The sequence below is a fragment of the Fukomys damarensis genome, unplaced genomic scaffold (assembly GCF_012274545.1).
Source record: "Fukomys damarensis isolate Sample0158 unplaced genomic scaffold, DMR_v1.0_HiC HiC_scaffold_16, whole genome shotgun sequence".
NCBI classification, from domain to species: domain Eukaryota; kingdom Metazoa; phylum Chordata; class Mammalia; order Rodentia; family Bathyergidae; genus Fukomys; species Fukomys damarensis.
Genome location: NW_022900928.1, coordinates 47,044,041 through 47,060,883, shown reverse-complemented (window position 1 = coordinate 47,060,883; position 16,843 = coordinate 47,044,041).

Below are 16,843 nucleotides of genomic sequence, written 5' to 3'. Positions count from 1 at the left end.
TTTTTTGAGACAGGGTCTCACTATGTAGTTCACACTGACCTGGAACTCACTATGTAGCCCAGGCTGCTCTTGAACTCACAGTGATCCTCCTGTCTCAGCCTCCTGAGTACTGGGATTACAGGCATGAGTCACCATGCTGGGCCTTTTTTCCTTCTATCTCTACTGTGGTTTTCAGGGTAACACTTGGCATCACCATCTTCTATACTATATATTTTTTCTTATTTTTATTATTATCTACCTCTGCACTGCCCCACTAGTATGTTAGCTCCACAAAGTAAAAGAAAATGTCTCTTATTTATGATGTATCCACAGTGAATGAGTCTAGTCAACAATATGAAATCTGTAACTATTGGTTCTACATTTCTTCACAGTGAATTTGTCTATATACAAGACAAAAGCAGCCCAAAGGAAAACTCAGTGCTCAACCTAAGCAGTTGTTAATGGCACAACAACCTAGGTATACAAGGATATGAAGAATAAAGGTAATCTATGATCTATTACCTGCCTTGATTAACAAATGCAAGGGATCCTAATGTCCACTTTCAGTTTCTCATACCAGAGAAATTATTCCGTATTCACAAATGTGTAAGAGATAAGGGAAAGAGGAGAATAGAATTAACATGAGGCAATGAAAAAATGGAAACAAAGTCTTTGTAAATAGGGAGAGGTCGGGGGTTGAAGGGAGGGCAGGGGAATGGGGAATAAAACAAGAGTCAAGATATATTATGTAAAAGTATAAATCTTCAAAGATGAACATCATTATATTGTATACCTAAAATGTACCAATAAAATTAATTTTTTAAATGCAAGGGATTTGAAATGGGATAGGAAAAGTTATTACATTATTAATATTTGTAATTGAGAAAGATGCAAAAGAGGAAAATAAGTTTTCTCCTCCTAGATACAAAGATCCAAGGCTTTCTCCTTCAGGGATGATTGCATAGCTAGAAAAGGAAGTACTACTTTTTGAGACTAACATGTGCTCCTACCCCGAGTAAGGAAAGAAACCCAATTATATGAGATGGAATAGAAACAGGCATGTAATACCGAGAAAAAGGAAACGGGTTTACATAAATAGTAGAGACTTACTCCTTTTTTATATTTGGTGACCACCTCTAGGCATGAGATATATAGTTGTAGTTGAAAGTAACTAAGAAATAAAGTTTGTGAGTCAATAATGTTTTACATAGCCCAATCCTGAAGTAGCACAAAGGACCATTTTAAAGAGCATCTTATTCCAGCCAGGGGTCAGTGCCCAGGTGATAGCAAAACATCAGCTTCAACTGTAACACAAAGCAACAACTGTAGCAAGATACCAGTTAAGTACCACCAAGAACTAAGAGGTTATCCCTGTTTGGTTTTATAAATAGTGTACTAGCTATCTCCAAATCTAACATTGTTATGAAACCTACGTTATAAGAAAGCATTTGAAAGCCACATTGAGATTCAATTTTGTTTTCACCATCTTATCAAATGGAGCTTCAGGGCTAAATTTTAGTTATTTTAGAGGAAAATAAACTAATATTTCTTCTCTAGTTCTCTAACATTATAGAGAATTTTATGCATGCTTCCCATCGATAACTCATTCAAGATTACTAAAAATATTATTCCAGATTACGGTGTCATTATGTATGCAGTAGTTTATTATTTTTTAAACCATAACCGAGAGTCTGTTGAAAAAGATATGTGAGAGAGAAAAAGGTTAGTAATCACTTTTAACTTTAAGAGTGCCATCAATAGTAAAAAATAAAACAATGGGTTATTCTAAGACTTAAAAATTAATGCAAACATTTACAAACACCGGTAGCATACAAAGTGGCAAAAGGGTCAAACAGGAAGAGGAAGTAAACACATCAAAGCAGGTTATTTTAGGGTACTTTTGTCAAGCTTTCAACTTCTAAGAAAGAAAACACGTTCCAATGGATACATATTGAAGATATACTCCTAAGTGAAATAAATAAGTCACACATGTGTAAATACTGAATAGTTTCCCTAGTGTGAATAATCTACAATAATACAGAAGATCCTAATAAGATTACTGACATTGAGAAATGGGAAGAAAGGGAGCTAAAGGTGTAGGGAAGGAGGGATGGGTAGGGGAAGGGTAATAAGGGAAAAGAAAAAAATGTGAGATAAAGAAAGGATGGAAATAAAGTGTTTGTAGATGGGGAGGGGAGGAGGGTGTGAAGGGAGGGCAGGGGGAAGGGGAAAAAATGAGAATCAAGACTTGTCATGTAGAGGTACAAGATCCCAACAATGAATGTAACTGTACTGTATCCCTAAAATGTACCAATAAACTCAATTAAAGCTGAAAAAAAAAAAAAAAGAAAACACATTCCATAAGAAGGAATAGCACTTGTTAGGACAAGTCATGGATAAGATAACACTGTAATATCCTCAGCTGATTGAAAACTCAAATAAGTTCTAATATTTTTAGACAATACGTTGTAAAAGTATTTTAAGCCCCCAACAGAATTAACTTCTAGGTAAAGGAGGTGTTTTTTAGGAATGGAAAAATAATTTGCTAAGAAAGAAAGAAAAGAAAGATAGGTGGGAAGAGAAAGAAAAAAGAAAGGAAGGAAGGAAGGGAAGAAATTAAAACCTTAGAGAAGGCTTATTTCTTAGTCACTACAGTGACATTCTTTTGGACATTCTTTTGCTATAGTGATATTCTTTTCTTTTGAGATAGCCTCTCATTATGTGGTTCAGGAGGGCCTTCAAGTCACTATGTAGCCCAGGCCAGCCTTGAATTTGTGGCAATCCTCTTGCCTCAGCCTCCCAAATGCTAGGATTATAGGCATGCACATAGTGAAACTCTTACCCACTGCTAAGCAGCTTCTACCTTTAAAAAACAAAAGATTACATTGGAGGCCTTGTTCCACAGAGTATTACAACTTTCAGAGTACATGGCTAATTATGTGAGCACTTTGCATCTAGCTTTGACCATGATGAAAACCAGAGAGTAATATTGATCACCTTCTTGAGCAACCTTCCAAATGAATTTGAAAATGAAAGGGTGCCTGCATTACACTGAAGCTGAAAATGAATTCAGAAATCTCTGACCACAAAACACTCATAATTTTTTAGCAAAAGGAATAAAGAATGTGTATTTTGGAGCAACGGTAGCTCAGGCTCAGATTCTGCCAGCTACAACAGATGGCAACTGAGCAAGGCAGAGGAGAGATATAGCCATCTGAATGTCCTTCTGTAGGTTCTCTAGGAGCTCGCTACAAAAGCAAAGCCTACATTCATGGCTACTTTGAATGTCCTTATGTAGGTACCCTAAGAGTTCACTACAAAAGCAAAGCAAAACTTGGAACCCTGACAAGTAAGACTATCCTTAAACTGCTATCAGTATCGTTCCTGGAAAATACACTATGTCAGGGCAGGGTAGAACAGGGTAAGATGGAAAACAAGTAGTGTTAAGGCTTGCACTGCCACTGGAGCTGCTGTTGGAGCTCTACAATGAAGGAACCAGGGTATACTAGTCAGCTTTCCCATTTCTGGGAGAATTACCAAACACTCAAAATTTAAAGGAGCAGAGGTTTGACTCCTAGTTTCGAAGGATTCAGTCCATAGTCTGCTGAAGCATCATAGTGGAAGGGTGATGTAAACCAGAGAAGTGGTGCCAGGGAGTGAGGCATGAGAGAACAGACGTATACCCAAGGCCATGCCCTACCCATAAACACCCAAAAATGTGCTTTATTAATGCAATGGGATGCTCCCAAGCCGATCTAGTTGACCAATAAATTTAAGCCTCAATACTCCCTCTTTGTTAACTTGACACCTAAATATATCCCTCAAACTAAGTCTCTAAACACAATCATAAATGAATAATTTCACTAACATGTTACAAGTGTCTGAAATACAAATGAAAATGCAATAATACTTCCCCAAAGTCTCCACAGTTTCGGCATCAACTATCTACTCTGAAATTTAAAGAAAACCTTTAGCTGTGGACCACCATAAAATTTAAAAAAATGAGCTGCTTAATCCGAAAATACAATTTCACAGGGCAAACTTTCCCATTCCAAAAGGGAGAGACATAATAGAAAACAGATTGAGCTACCAGGATCTCCTTCCAGCCTTCTAGAGCTTCTCTATCGCATATATACAAACCTTTCCAAAGTCTTCTTTCAATCCAGGGCCAAAGGCTTTTGAACTATATAGACAGCTATGTAGGGCTTGTGTTTCTCTGAAATAACTTAGATACATCATGAGTCCATGTGTTCTTGATTGTGTAACTGCTGTAGCAATCCTGATTCTGTGGTACTAATTTTTTGTTTTAATCAACTTTCCCATTTCTGGGACAAATCTCCAGCTCTCACAACTGAAAAGAGGGATTTGATTTGTCTCACTGTTTCAGAGGATTTGGTTGACTGGTTCCATGGAAGACATATGTCAGAAAAGCACAACAGAGCAAAGTTCACAACCTGCAGACTTAGTGATACATTGACATACATTCACTAATGAGAAGACAGGTCAGTGTGGCACTGCCAAATCCCAGGGTTGGGTGTCCCTCCTTTGACATCATCCAGGTGAGAAGGTTGTATTTTATTTTTATCTGTGTCTGATAAGCTCATGGGCTTGTCTTTTGATGCTATAACTTCCACACATCATGAGTCCATGTGTCCTTGATTTATTAGATTTAAAGGTGGCAGTTTTTTTTACTTAGCAAGACTAATTTATCAGTTTTCCCTTATGATTGTGTAGTGCAGATGGAAAATGTTTTCCAATAAGTTTGGTGTGTCCAACATTTGATAGTTATCCATTCATGAACACAATTTACAAAGTCATTCTGCCTTACCATGTGTACTCAAACTGCTGTTTTATAAAATGACCCCTCTATGACCCACCTGGATACACCCAGAATCCTCTAGGTGGCTCCCAAGCCAATCAAGTTGGCAATTAAACAACACCATCACACAGGACCACCACCTTGGAGGCTGGTAGATAAAGTGAATGTTGGGAACAGAAGAGTTTGATGACACTCCAGTAATTTGTGTTTTTTTTTTTTTTTGAGAACAAATACATTGTGTGAACTCTTTCTGTAGCATGTCTCCAAGTTCTGTACACAAACAGTCTGATGCTGAAAACATTAATAGCGAACATAAAAACCAGTTTTCCTCAAACTGTTCCAAAGAAACAGCTTGCCATTTACTCCTAAAACTGCTTTCCCCATAAGTTAGCATAGCAATACAGTTGATAAATAGCTTTTTAGGAAATGTTCTACATGGAATACTATCTTCTAGCAGGATATACCTTGATTGTGAATCCATCTTATCACTTTACAGTAATGTGGCCTACGTTAATAGTTATGTAGAATGGACTTTGTCAATATGCTACATTTAAATTTAGAGTTTACATCCGTAATAACTACCCAGATGGTCACTGTCCATAATTGGTGTTTGATTCCTATCTCTCACTGTTCACTGTGTACTACTGATAAACTACAGAGAGATAAGAGAAAAGACCTAAACTGATCCCTCAAGAAATTAAATTTTCTGGCACAATCTCCCTTGCAACTGGAGCCAAGATACAGCTATGATCCAATATGTAGAAAAGAAAGAGGTCAAAAAGCAAATTAATTTTGTTTTAAAATATTAACTTGAGATAAAAGCTGTTAATGGCAAAGTTCTTTCCCTCAAAACAAAATGGCAGATTCCAAGATGATAAGAAACTAGGCATTTGCACATTTCAGGAATTCATATTTCAGTATATCTTCAGAAAACAGATTACATTTAATTCAGATTAAAGAAAGAAATAATATTTCTGTTCCTGGGTTTTGAAGAACGAATTCCATCCTTGACAACATTGTGGGGCACTCACATTTTAAGTAGCAGTTGAATTGATTTTCTATTTTTAAAATCCTTTTAGTCACCACCATAGTAAACTAATAAGAAAATAGTCTTTCCTGACTTCATATTTTCTTTTTGTTCAACGATTCATTTGCTCAACTCCTGTATACCAGACACTGTGCTCTGTACCAGAGATAACAGTGAGCAAACTATTTCTTATCTGACCTCATAGCACTCCTATTCTTCATAATTTCACATGAAAACTTCCTACTTTAAAATTTCTCAGATAGTTTAAATTTCTCAGCAAGTTTTCTTCACATCCATGCCCTAATTGACCAAGTTGAATGCTTCCAGCAATGCATTTCAGTACCTCAATCCTACCAATAATTGAAAATGAAAACAATAGCAAACATTTCTCTATTCCATCAATATTCAAAGACATTTACAAAGAATCTATTTTGTCAGGCACTGTTTAGAGGCAGAATGTAGACAGTGAATAATGCAAAATTATTTTCCTTCATGGAATATTGGTGTTAATTAAAATATCATGGGAGAGGGGAAAAGAAAAAAATGTGAGAGAATGAAAAGATGAAAATAAAGTGTTTGTAGATGGGGAGGGGAGGAGGGGGTGAAGGGAGAGCAGGGACAGGGGAAAAAATGAGAATCAAGACTTGTCATGTGGAGGTACAAGATCCCAACAATGAATGTAACTGTACTGTATCCCTAAAATGTACGAATAAACTCAATTAAACCTGAGAAAAAAAACAGTAAAAAGAAATATATCATGGGATATTGGTGTTAATTAAAAAGCAAATAACTAGAAGAATATTAGATGCTGATAACTACCAGGAAGAACATATCCAGAGACTGACATTTGAAAAAGGCTAAGGAAAACTTTGGCAGATGATATTTGAACAATAATATGAAAAGAAATGAGACATAGTACCTGTTAAATGTGTGTTATGCACATTGGTAAGTACGACACATATTTTAATTTCAAGATTTTCTCACTTGCCGCTACACATACTATTTTAAAATGAAATTATTTATTTAACACATATTTATCAAGACCATAATGTGTCCCACATATTTCTAAGCACCAAGATATACCATATCATCAAGGAAAGAAAGAGTTTTTACTTGATTAGAGCTAACTTTCTAAAGTTGCAAAATGTAATTACCTTGATCAAAGTCTCACAAGAAAAAACACAGAGTCAGATTCAAACTGAAGCATTCCTCATGCTACAACTCCTCTTTCCTCTATGCAAACATGCTTCTGTCATTCTGGATGATCTGGAGAGGAAGTATAGAAAATTGAGATATGCAAAATCCTTGCAAATATTGTTATAATATTTCTTTCAAAATGGAATTTATTAGGTAATTAATTAAACACTTGTTAAATAGTTTATCAAAGATAATGCTATGGAAATGAGAAATCATAAAAGGAAACATTATTAGAAATGCTATGTTAAGGTGGATTGTACACTTAAGCAAAAATAGTATCTTTCTATTTTTCTTTATTCTGTAAGTCATTTCTGGGAGACCCACATACTTAAAAACGAAGCATTTTATAATCCATAAAAGTGACGTACCATAAAGAAGTTTATAGGACTGAACGCACTTCAGTCAAGAACTCACAACTGTGTTTGTCCTCTCTACATCATTTTTTATTCTTTCTTTTTCTAGACAAGGTTTATTTCAGTCATTTTGACAGATATGATATTCACCTATAGAAATATATTTTGTTGGACTGGAGATGTGGTTCAGTGATAGTTTGTCTAGCATGTACAGGATCACAAATTCAATCCCCAGAACTGCAAATACAGATGTGGGTGTATGGGTGTGTATACATGCACATATACCTTATAACTAAGTCATAGAGAGAAATCAATGGTTCTAGACTCTAGTTTGGAACTTACTACAGAAAATCTACAATTGAAATTGAGTCAAAATTTCCCTGTTGCAGCAATAAAATTAAATTTTGTGTGATGAACCAGTTATTCACTTGTTCATTTCCCATAGATTCTGAGGCCTCTGGAGTTGTGTTTCTTCCTTAACTGGCAACTCAGATCTCACTGTAATTTTAGCTCCTGCGCTCTGAGCTATGAACATCTGTCTATAGTAGTACAGTAAGAATTTGGGGGCCAGGGATTTAGCTCAGTGGTTCTGCCACCTGCCTCACAAGCACAAGGTCCCATGTTTGATCCCTGGTGAGAGAAAAAGAGAGAGAGAGAGAGAGAGAGAGAGAGAGAGAATGCACAAAGGAGGGGGAGGGGTGGAGATGATCAAGAACATTATGGGGCTAGGGATTTAGCTCAGTGGCAATGTGCCTGCCTTGCCAGTGCAATGTTCTGAGTTTCAAAACCATACTTCCAGATCACCTAAGGCAATCCCAAAGGGAAACAAGATGGAACAATCTGATACTCAACCACCTGGGCTCCCTGAAATCGAAAAAAAAAAAAAAAAAAAAAAAAAGAATTTGGAATTTTGTGTTGTTGTTGCTTTACAGTAAGGATTTTATTTTGATAGTACTGTTTCGGTTTGGTTTGGTTTGGTTGTCTTCTTTTGTCTGATATGTAGGACTTTTAATCCTTTCAAAAACCAATTATAAAATCACAATTAGCTTAATTTGAATAAGGACAAGTTAGGACTCTAATGTTTGTGGTACCTCAGATCTGCTAAATTTGTTTATGAGATTTTCTTAAATCTCAGGGCTATAAGACTTATTCTCAGCTTCTTTTGACTGGAAAATGAATCTTAAAGTGAGAAAATATCTGTATAATAAATTGTACAGTCTCTTAAACATGATCTTACCACCAATCCATTCCTACGTCCTTTCTTCATCTATAACACACCCTCACAACACATTCCTCAACAATAACCCCTCCATGTGCACCACATTAGGCCTTTCTCCTTACTCATTTCTACTCTGTGAATTCCGTTTTCCTTATTCAACCCGTACTTCTTCTATTCCTTCTTGACTCCACTAAACCTCTCTGCTCCCTAACTTTTTTTCCTAACTTCTTAGCCCTTCTCTTCTCTACCTTTGACTGAAGTTCAAAGACAGGAGTATCCATCTGAAAAAGTCCTCCATAAGCCTTGATGACATTCAGATTCACATGCTATTCATAAGGGCTTTCTGGGTATCTGTAGGAATGAAGAATTTGGTAATCAATTCAATAAGGGTATATTCTCCTGGACTCCTGAATTTATATAAACTTGTGAAATTGTGAGATAGACCTACTTATATCACTATATTGTTTTTAAAAAGCCAAACTGAGCCAGGGATTTAGCTCAGTGTTTTCACCACCTGCCTTGCAGGCACGAGGACCCAAGTTCAATCCACAGTACCAAAAAACAATCAAACAAATAAAAAGACAAATTGACCACTTTTCAAAAAAATCAGAACACCCTCCAAATTTACATGTAGACTAAAATCTTAGGGGGAAAACTTAACATCTCTATTGTTCTCTTCACACATTTGTCTGGTCAAATATACAAAATTGCACATAAAAAAGTATGAGTCTGTTTCCAACCAAAAGCATAAGTTAGAAAATGTTTGCAAGGATGCTCTAATCACACTTTTAATGACCATATCATTTCTCCTTTGGTCATTAACGTCACAAAGAGTTTATGACCAGAACCTAGAGATAGTATACAAAAATATAATGTAAATGCTATTTTCTCTAAATACATATGCAACTTCAACACCATATGATTCCATTGGAAAAATGTCAATTAACACAAGGCAAACATATAGGATTATGATTTAAATAGTAAGAAGAAAATGAACCAGGGAAATTTTCTACCTTCAAAAACCTCAAAAAAGAGGGACATTTGTGTATACTGCAAACAAAAAGAGACACTGAACATAGAATGACTTGGCTTTAAAATATAAAAAAGTCAGAGTCCAAAACTGAATCTTCCCAATGATTTTTTGACCCCCTGAATGTGCCTCACTCTAGGGAACCCAACTAACTCCCAATGAGAGAGGGAAAATAATTATTGCCAATAATGTACATCTAACTATCCTTCCAGCACACAAAGAAGCAGCATATCCCACCATTAACACTTTTTATTTTACTTGTACAGAACCTAATCTAGAAAGTTACTTGACTTTATTAAGATTTTTTTTCTTCTTTATGGCTAGTAAAGCTCTTTTCTTAACCCATTAAATCTTTCTAAGAAGAGATTTACACTCCAACTAGAATAGTAGCATCCCTTGCTCTCCCTCATTTTTGTACCTATTCATCTTTGCCCTTTAATAACTAATTTAACCATATGACTTTTCTTTTTCCTGTCAAAATTCTAAATATTGCATTAAACCTTTATTACAAACCATATTAGGACATATGGCTTCTTTTGGACTATAATTTTTACTAGCAGTCTAAATCTGGAAACCTAAACATCTCAAAGAAGACATAAATTCTTCTATCCCACTTGCAAATTACTACCATACATTCTAAACCAAAAGTTCCACAAGGTCTCCAAATATAATTCGAGGCCAATGAACCTAGTAATAGTAATACCCCTACCTTCCCAGGGGAAAAAAAAAAAGATGAAAATGATATATCAGTTAGCCCAAGACTTTAGTGCAATAAGCAGCCTTTCCATATTTGTTCTAATTTCCAATCCTAACACCATTCTTGCAGAAGTCAACCTAACACTATTCATTTTATGATCAACTTCTGTTCTGTTCCCCACAGGTATACCTCTTCACCCCAATAAACAATGTTTTTGCTTTCATATGGAAATCAGAAATATGTGTTATATGCCTTAGGAGTTTACTGAGGCCCTTATTAATTTCCCTGGAAGCATAATTGCAAATTTGAGAAATATAACCTTATCCTAAAACTCTTATCCAATCTGTGGAAGCCATCTCTGCTCATCTAATTTTGCCAGTTTTCTTTAGTACATTCAGTATTTACTACAAGCTCTTGCCCATAAGAAATATAACTTTTCCATGAACGAATATAATTACATAGCTCTCACGTGCATTATCTAGGCTGTGATATCTCCCATGCAAGTAATCATCTATTAACTAAATAAATTAATACCATAATCAATTTCCCTGAACCTGAGACCAAAACGTATCTCCAAAGGTTTATACAAATTAGTTCACTAGTATTAGAACTGGCTTCCTAATCTTTGCATTATTTCATCCCTTTTCTAGGCCATGACTACAGAGTCCATTCAAACCTTTAAATGTGATTATCCTGCTCTGTCAGCATTCCAAAATGTCCAATCCTTAGTACCATCTTCCCACACTCTTAGACTCTGATTACTCATTTTTTTTCACTTTTATGCAGACGTGGAAAGGATGTGATTTGAATATTCTCATTCAAAAATACAACACAAGCCAAAATCTCTCAGTTCACTGAAGAAAAATTTTTGGGCTTTTATCTGCTTATTTTTTCTTTGTAAGAATCTTTTTTGTCTATGACTTATATCCAATTTCTATATTCTATATAGAATATATACTTATATTCTATATTTTGGCTGTGCTTCTAGATTTATTATATGCATTGTATTAACTATTGTTATTTTCTAATTATTTTATTATAAATTTTTGTTTTATTTCACAGAAATAAGAGCATTTTTCATATTTTCTTTATTAATGTCTACTTTTACTTCACTAAAACTTTTTAAAAAGCGAAATCCTATGGGACATTTTATCCTCAGTTTAGGCTCTGTGACTCAGACATTTCCATTTGCTTTTGATACTGCTACAGTCAAATTGGTTGAGACCAGTACTAACTTAGTTCTGAGTTACTCATTCAACCTATCTGAGACCCAATGTAATTCAAACGCTACTACTTACTAATAATACCCAACACATTTTTCACTTTCACACTTATGTCCTATGAAACCCAAAAACTTTCTATTACATTGTTTCATCTCTGTCTAAACATCCTTTGTCTGTTACTTTTCCTCTTCCATCTGAAAATGTTATGGCTGCATCACTATCACACAGTATATACTTTCTCTTCACCCAAACCTCACCCACAAAAACTTCTCTCAAATATCCAGATGTCACCTTCTTTATACATAGTTCATACATACCCCAGTGATGCAAATAAGAAACCTCAAACTAGACACATTGTTACAGATTTTCAACAAACTACTAAGTTCAAATCTTTACCTTGCTTAAATCAATTGAGCTGAACTCACAGACTTTCCAGAATGTCATCCTAACAAAAGATAACAGAGCTAATATTTACACAGTTATCAGATATGCTTTGGGAGTTGGACAAAATTTGGGTAGAGTAAGAAAACACAGAGGGTTGCTAACACCACCAAATATATCTATCAAAAATGGAATTCAAATGGTTAGTCCGTCAGAAGTCTTACTATTCAATAGAAATTAGCCTTTCACAAAATTGAAGCTTACATTAGTAGTTAGTCTCCTCATGCTAAAGTATACCTTTTGACATAAAGATGCTGCAATGGTTACTTTGCAGAAAATGCATTCTCAACCACCTGGAAAATTCTCGCTTGTCAACCTCATTTAAAGTCAAGAACTGTGCTTAAGGAATTTGTGTGGTACCTGTAAGGATCTGGGGTTGACAAATCTAAACTGAAATAAGCTGAGTCCTTTTATACACTCAGATAAGTTTCAAAGGTATTCAAATGACTTCTTTTTACTCTCTTGGTCAGTCACCTGAAACTTAACCCACAACCTCAGCAAAACTCACAGCAAAGAGTACTTTTAAATTCTCCTCCACAAATATTGGTGGTAAAATTTCAGGTTGTATGTTGCACAAGTAAGTGCAGCTTGGACTATGTCCCGGAAAAAAAATCCTGGTAAAAATATAAAGCTAAGGCAAAGATGAGACCCAGTTCTTTCTGGTCCTGTCTTCATTGGCAAATGGAATTTTTTCAATTCCGAAAGTGAATGTAGATATATTCTACCAAACACTGCATGTTTACTATATGGTTAAGAGCTTTTCCTGCAAACAGGCCACTGCCATAACTATGCCTAAATTGCTACTACAATTTTTCCCACCTTAGAAATTCTTTATTGCCTACCAATAGAGAAAGTCTCTTCCCTGATAAAGTTAAGGTATTCAAAGAGGAATTCTGTTGCACTATTCTTACTTCCATCAAACCTCTGGCAAAGAGAATGAGTAAATTTTTTTCTTAAATGCCTAGTAACAAAGTCTCCAAGGAGCACGACATGTCTTTAACCAAAGTCTTACTTAGATCTAATGGTCTTTGGTCTTCTCATCTATCCCCTATCATCATTTCCAACAATATTTTCATGAAATAACTACCAGAAGGCCAATCAGTGAGGATTTCTTATTCCTTCTAAGAATTAGAAGTCTCTAATCTGATATAATTTAATATTGTATGTAACAGCAAGGTTTTTTTCTTTTTCTCCATTTTTTTGGTTTATATTGGTTATAAAGATTAACAAGTTTCATTTTGCTAGATTTGTAGATTCATATGACGTATTTAACTTTCCCCTCACCCTATGCACCCCCCATCCCTTATCACCAATGGGTCAAGTTGCTTTTGTGCAAGCATATCACCAGGTCCTTGATGAAATCTTTTAAGCCGGAGATGTAGTCTTTTTGAACATTACTGAAAGACTAGCCTTAAACAAGTTAAAACTATCATGCTGCATTCCTAACTACTAATATCACCATAAATGTGTAAGTACATCCTTAGATTCAAGATCCACAACTTTGCAAATACAAGCTTCATTAAAAATGGAATTACACACTAAGAAAATTCTTTAAGGATCTTACAAAACATCCTAGAAAAAAATGACAGTGTGAGATATAATTTTTTCTAAGAACTTGAGACCAAAGAAATCACATCACAAAGTGGTCAATATCTACAAAGCCTTTGAAACAAATCTCACAGGAGTCTTCTGTCTTGTTTTAATTTCTTACATATTCCTCTTTTGCATTCTTTTCATCATCCTCCTTTTTTCTTATTAAGATACAACTCACATGATATTCACATTTATAATTCAGTGATTTTTTAGTATATTCATAAGATTGTACAACCATCACAACAATCTAATCCCAGAATAGTCTGATCATCTTAAAAAGAAACCTCATTATTATAACCAACAACTACATAAATACATAGAAATTAAACAATACACTCTTAAATAATCAAAGTTTCACAGATAAAAACAAAGAAGAAATTTAAAATTTCCTAGAATCAAATGGCAATGGCAGCACAGCATACCATAACTATAGGATGTAATGAAAGCAATGCTGTGAATACCCACATTGAAAAAATAGAGCGACCCCAAATAAATAATCGAATGAAGTACCTCAGGATCCTACAAAAACAAGAACAATACAAACTCATAACTTATACCAAAAAAAAAAAATGGAACTATAAAGATAAGAACAGAAGTTGGTGAAACTGAGACATAAAATACAACACAAAGCATCAATAAATCTAAGAATTGGTTCTTTGAAAGGATAAACAAAATGACCAACCTTAGCCAAACTTAGCAAAAGAAGAAAGTAAACGACCCAAATAAATTCAAGTAGAAATGAAGAAGATTACATAAAAATAGACACCATCAAAATCTACAGCATTATAAGAAACTTTAAAAATCTAAGTTCCAATAAATTGGAGAATCTAGAAAAAATAAATTCCTAGAATCTCAAGAAAGAATTCCATTTTTTTTCTACTCCCTTTGTTCTTTTCTCCCTTCCCCCTCCATTGGGGAAGAATTAAGGCTAATACTCCTCAAATTCTCCCATGAAATTGAAATGAAAAGAACACTGACTTTTTTAAAGTGAGTATTGACCTTCTTATAGATATCTCCCTTCCTAAATTAAATGCTTTTATTCTAAGATCCTTTGTGAGTTCCAGACTACCTTAAGTCAAAACAGATGGTTCAGTTAGCTGTCCAAGAACACAGGCAAAAAGAGACCAGAACCTCAAATGTTAACCCAAAACCCTACCAAAATTACTCTGATACTTAAAACTTTGTGTCTAATTAATTTTTATTGCTACATTTCAGATATACATAATGATAACATTCATCATAGGGAATTTGTACCAGTACATGATATATCTTCATTCTTCTTTTTTTTCCCCAATTCATTCCCATCCCTTCACCCTCTCTTCCCCTTCTTATTTACAAAAGCTTTGTTTCCATTTTTGCTTTGATTCTTTTTTTTCTTTTCCATTCCTTCCTTCCATCTGCCTTCCTCCTTTGTTCCCCTTCTTATTTGAACATTTTCTTCCTATTTCACAATGCCTATTATATATTTTGGTCTTTCTTTACCTTTTGATTTCTGACACCAGAGAAACAATGTGATATTTAAACATGTGTGTCTGATTTATTTCACTTGAGTATGTCTCAAAGTGCATTCATTCACCTAGAAATATTTCAAGTTTATCATCCTTTAAGGCAGAGTAATAATCCATTGTATTAAAAAAAACTGTATCTTCTTTATCCACTCACTGGTTGATGGGCATTTGAGCTGTTTCCAAGATTTAGCTATTACAAACTGTGCCAATATAAACATGAGTGTGCACATATAGCTGTAGTATGATGCTTTTAATTCATTCAGGAAGATACCAAGGAGCACAATACCTGGGTCAAATAAAAACCTCTAATTTTAGTTTTTTGAGGAATATCCACATTGATTTCCACAGTGGTTGCACCAGTCCACACTCCCACCAACAGTGGTAAAGAGCTCCTTTTCCCCACAGCCCCACCAATATTTGTTATTGGTTGATTTCTTGATAACAGTCATTCTTTCTGGAGTGAGATGCAATCTCAGTGCTGTTTTAATTGACATCTATCAAATTACCAGTGATATTCAACATTTTTTCATATATTTATTAGTCATTTATACTTCTAGATATTACACCTTTTTAGGAACAGCTGGAAATTTTTTTTTTTCATTCTGTGGGTGATCTCTTTACTGTTAGTGATTTCTTTTGCCGTGCAAAAACTTTTTAGTAAATGAGGTCTCAGTTGTTGAGTCTTTGCAATATTTCTTGTGCTATTGGGGTTTTGTTCATAAAATCTTTGCCTATACCTACGTCTTCAAGAGTTCTACCTATTCTATTTTCCAGCAGATTCAGTGTTTCTATTTTAATACTTAGATCTTTGATCCATTCCAATTTTTAGTTTAGCATACAGTGGAGGATAATTTTTGGCATGAGGAAGGCAGTTTTTTCAGTGCAATTTATGAAATAGGCTATCTTCCAGTGAAGGTGTTTGGCACCTTTTTGAAGATAAGGTACCTTAGTATGTTTCAAATTATTTCTATACTTTCTAATCTGCTCCATTGATTCTGAGGTCTGTGTTTTTAACAGCACCATGCTTTTTTTACCACTGTAGCTTTGTATATAATTTAAAATCAGGAATTGTGATCCTCCCTGCATTGCCTTTGTTGACCAGAATTGTTTTTGTATTCTAAGGTCTTTTCTGGTTTCAAATGAATTTTAGGATTGTTGTCTCTAATTCTGTGAGGTATGCTATCGGTATTTTGATCAGGATTGCATTAAATCTCTATAACAATTGTGAAAGTATGGCTATTTTCACTATATGAGTTCTTTCTACCCAAGAACAAGGGATATCTTTCTATTTTCTGATATCCTTTTTTATCTCCTTTTTCAAAGTACTGTAGTTTTCAATGTAAAGCTCTTTTATTCCTTCATTAGATTGATCCCTAAGTATTTCTTTTTTATGCTATTGTGAAAGGTGTGGTTCCCCTAATTTCTCTCTCAGTGAGTTTGTTATTTGTGTACAGATATGCTATTGATTTTTAAGTGTTGACATTATATCCAGCTACACTACTGAATTTGCTTATTAAATCTAGAAGTCTTGGTGGAATTTTTTGGGTCTTCTATGTGGAGTATCATGTCATTGGGAAATGATAATTTTACCTCTTTCATTACTATCCTTATTCATTTTATTTCTTTCTCTTTTCTAATTGCTGTGGCTATTGTGTCCAGAACCATATTGAATAAGAATGGAGATAGTGGGGCCGGGAGTTTAGCTCAGAGGTTCTGCTGCCTGCCTCCTGAGTGCAAGGACCCAAGTTCAATCCCAG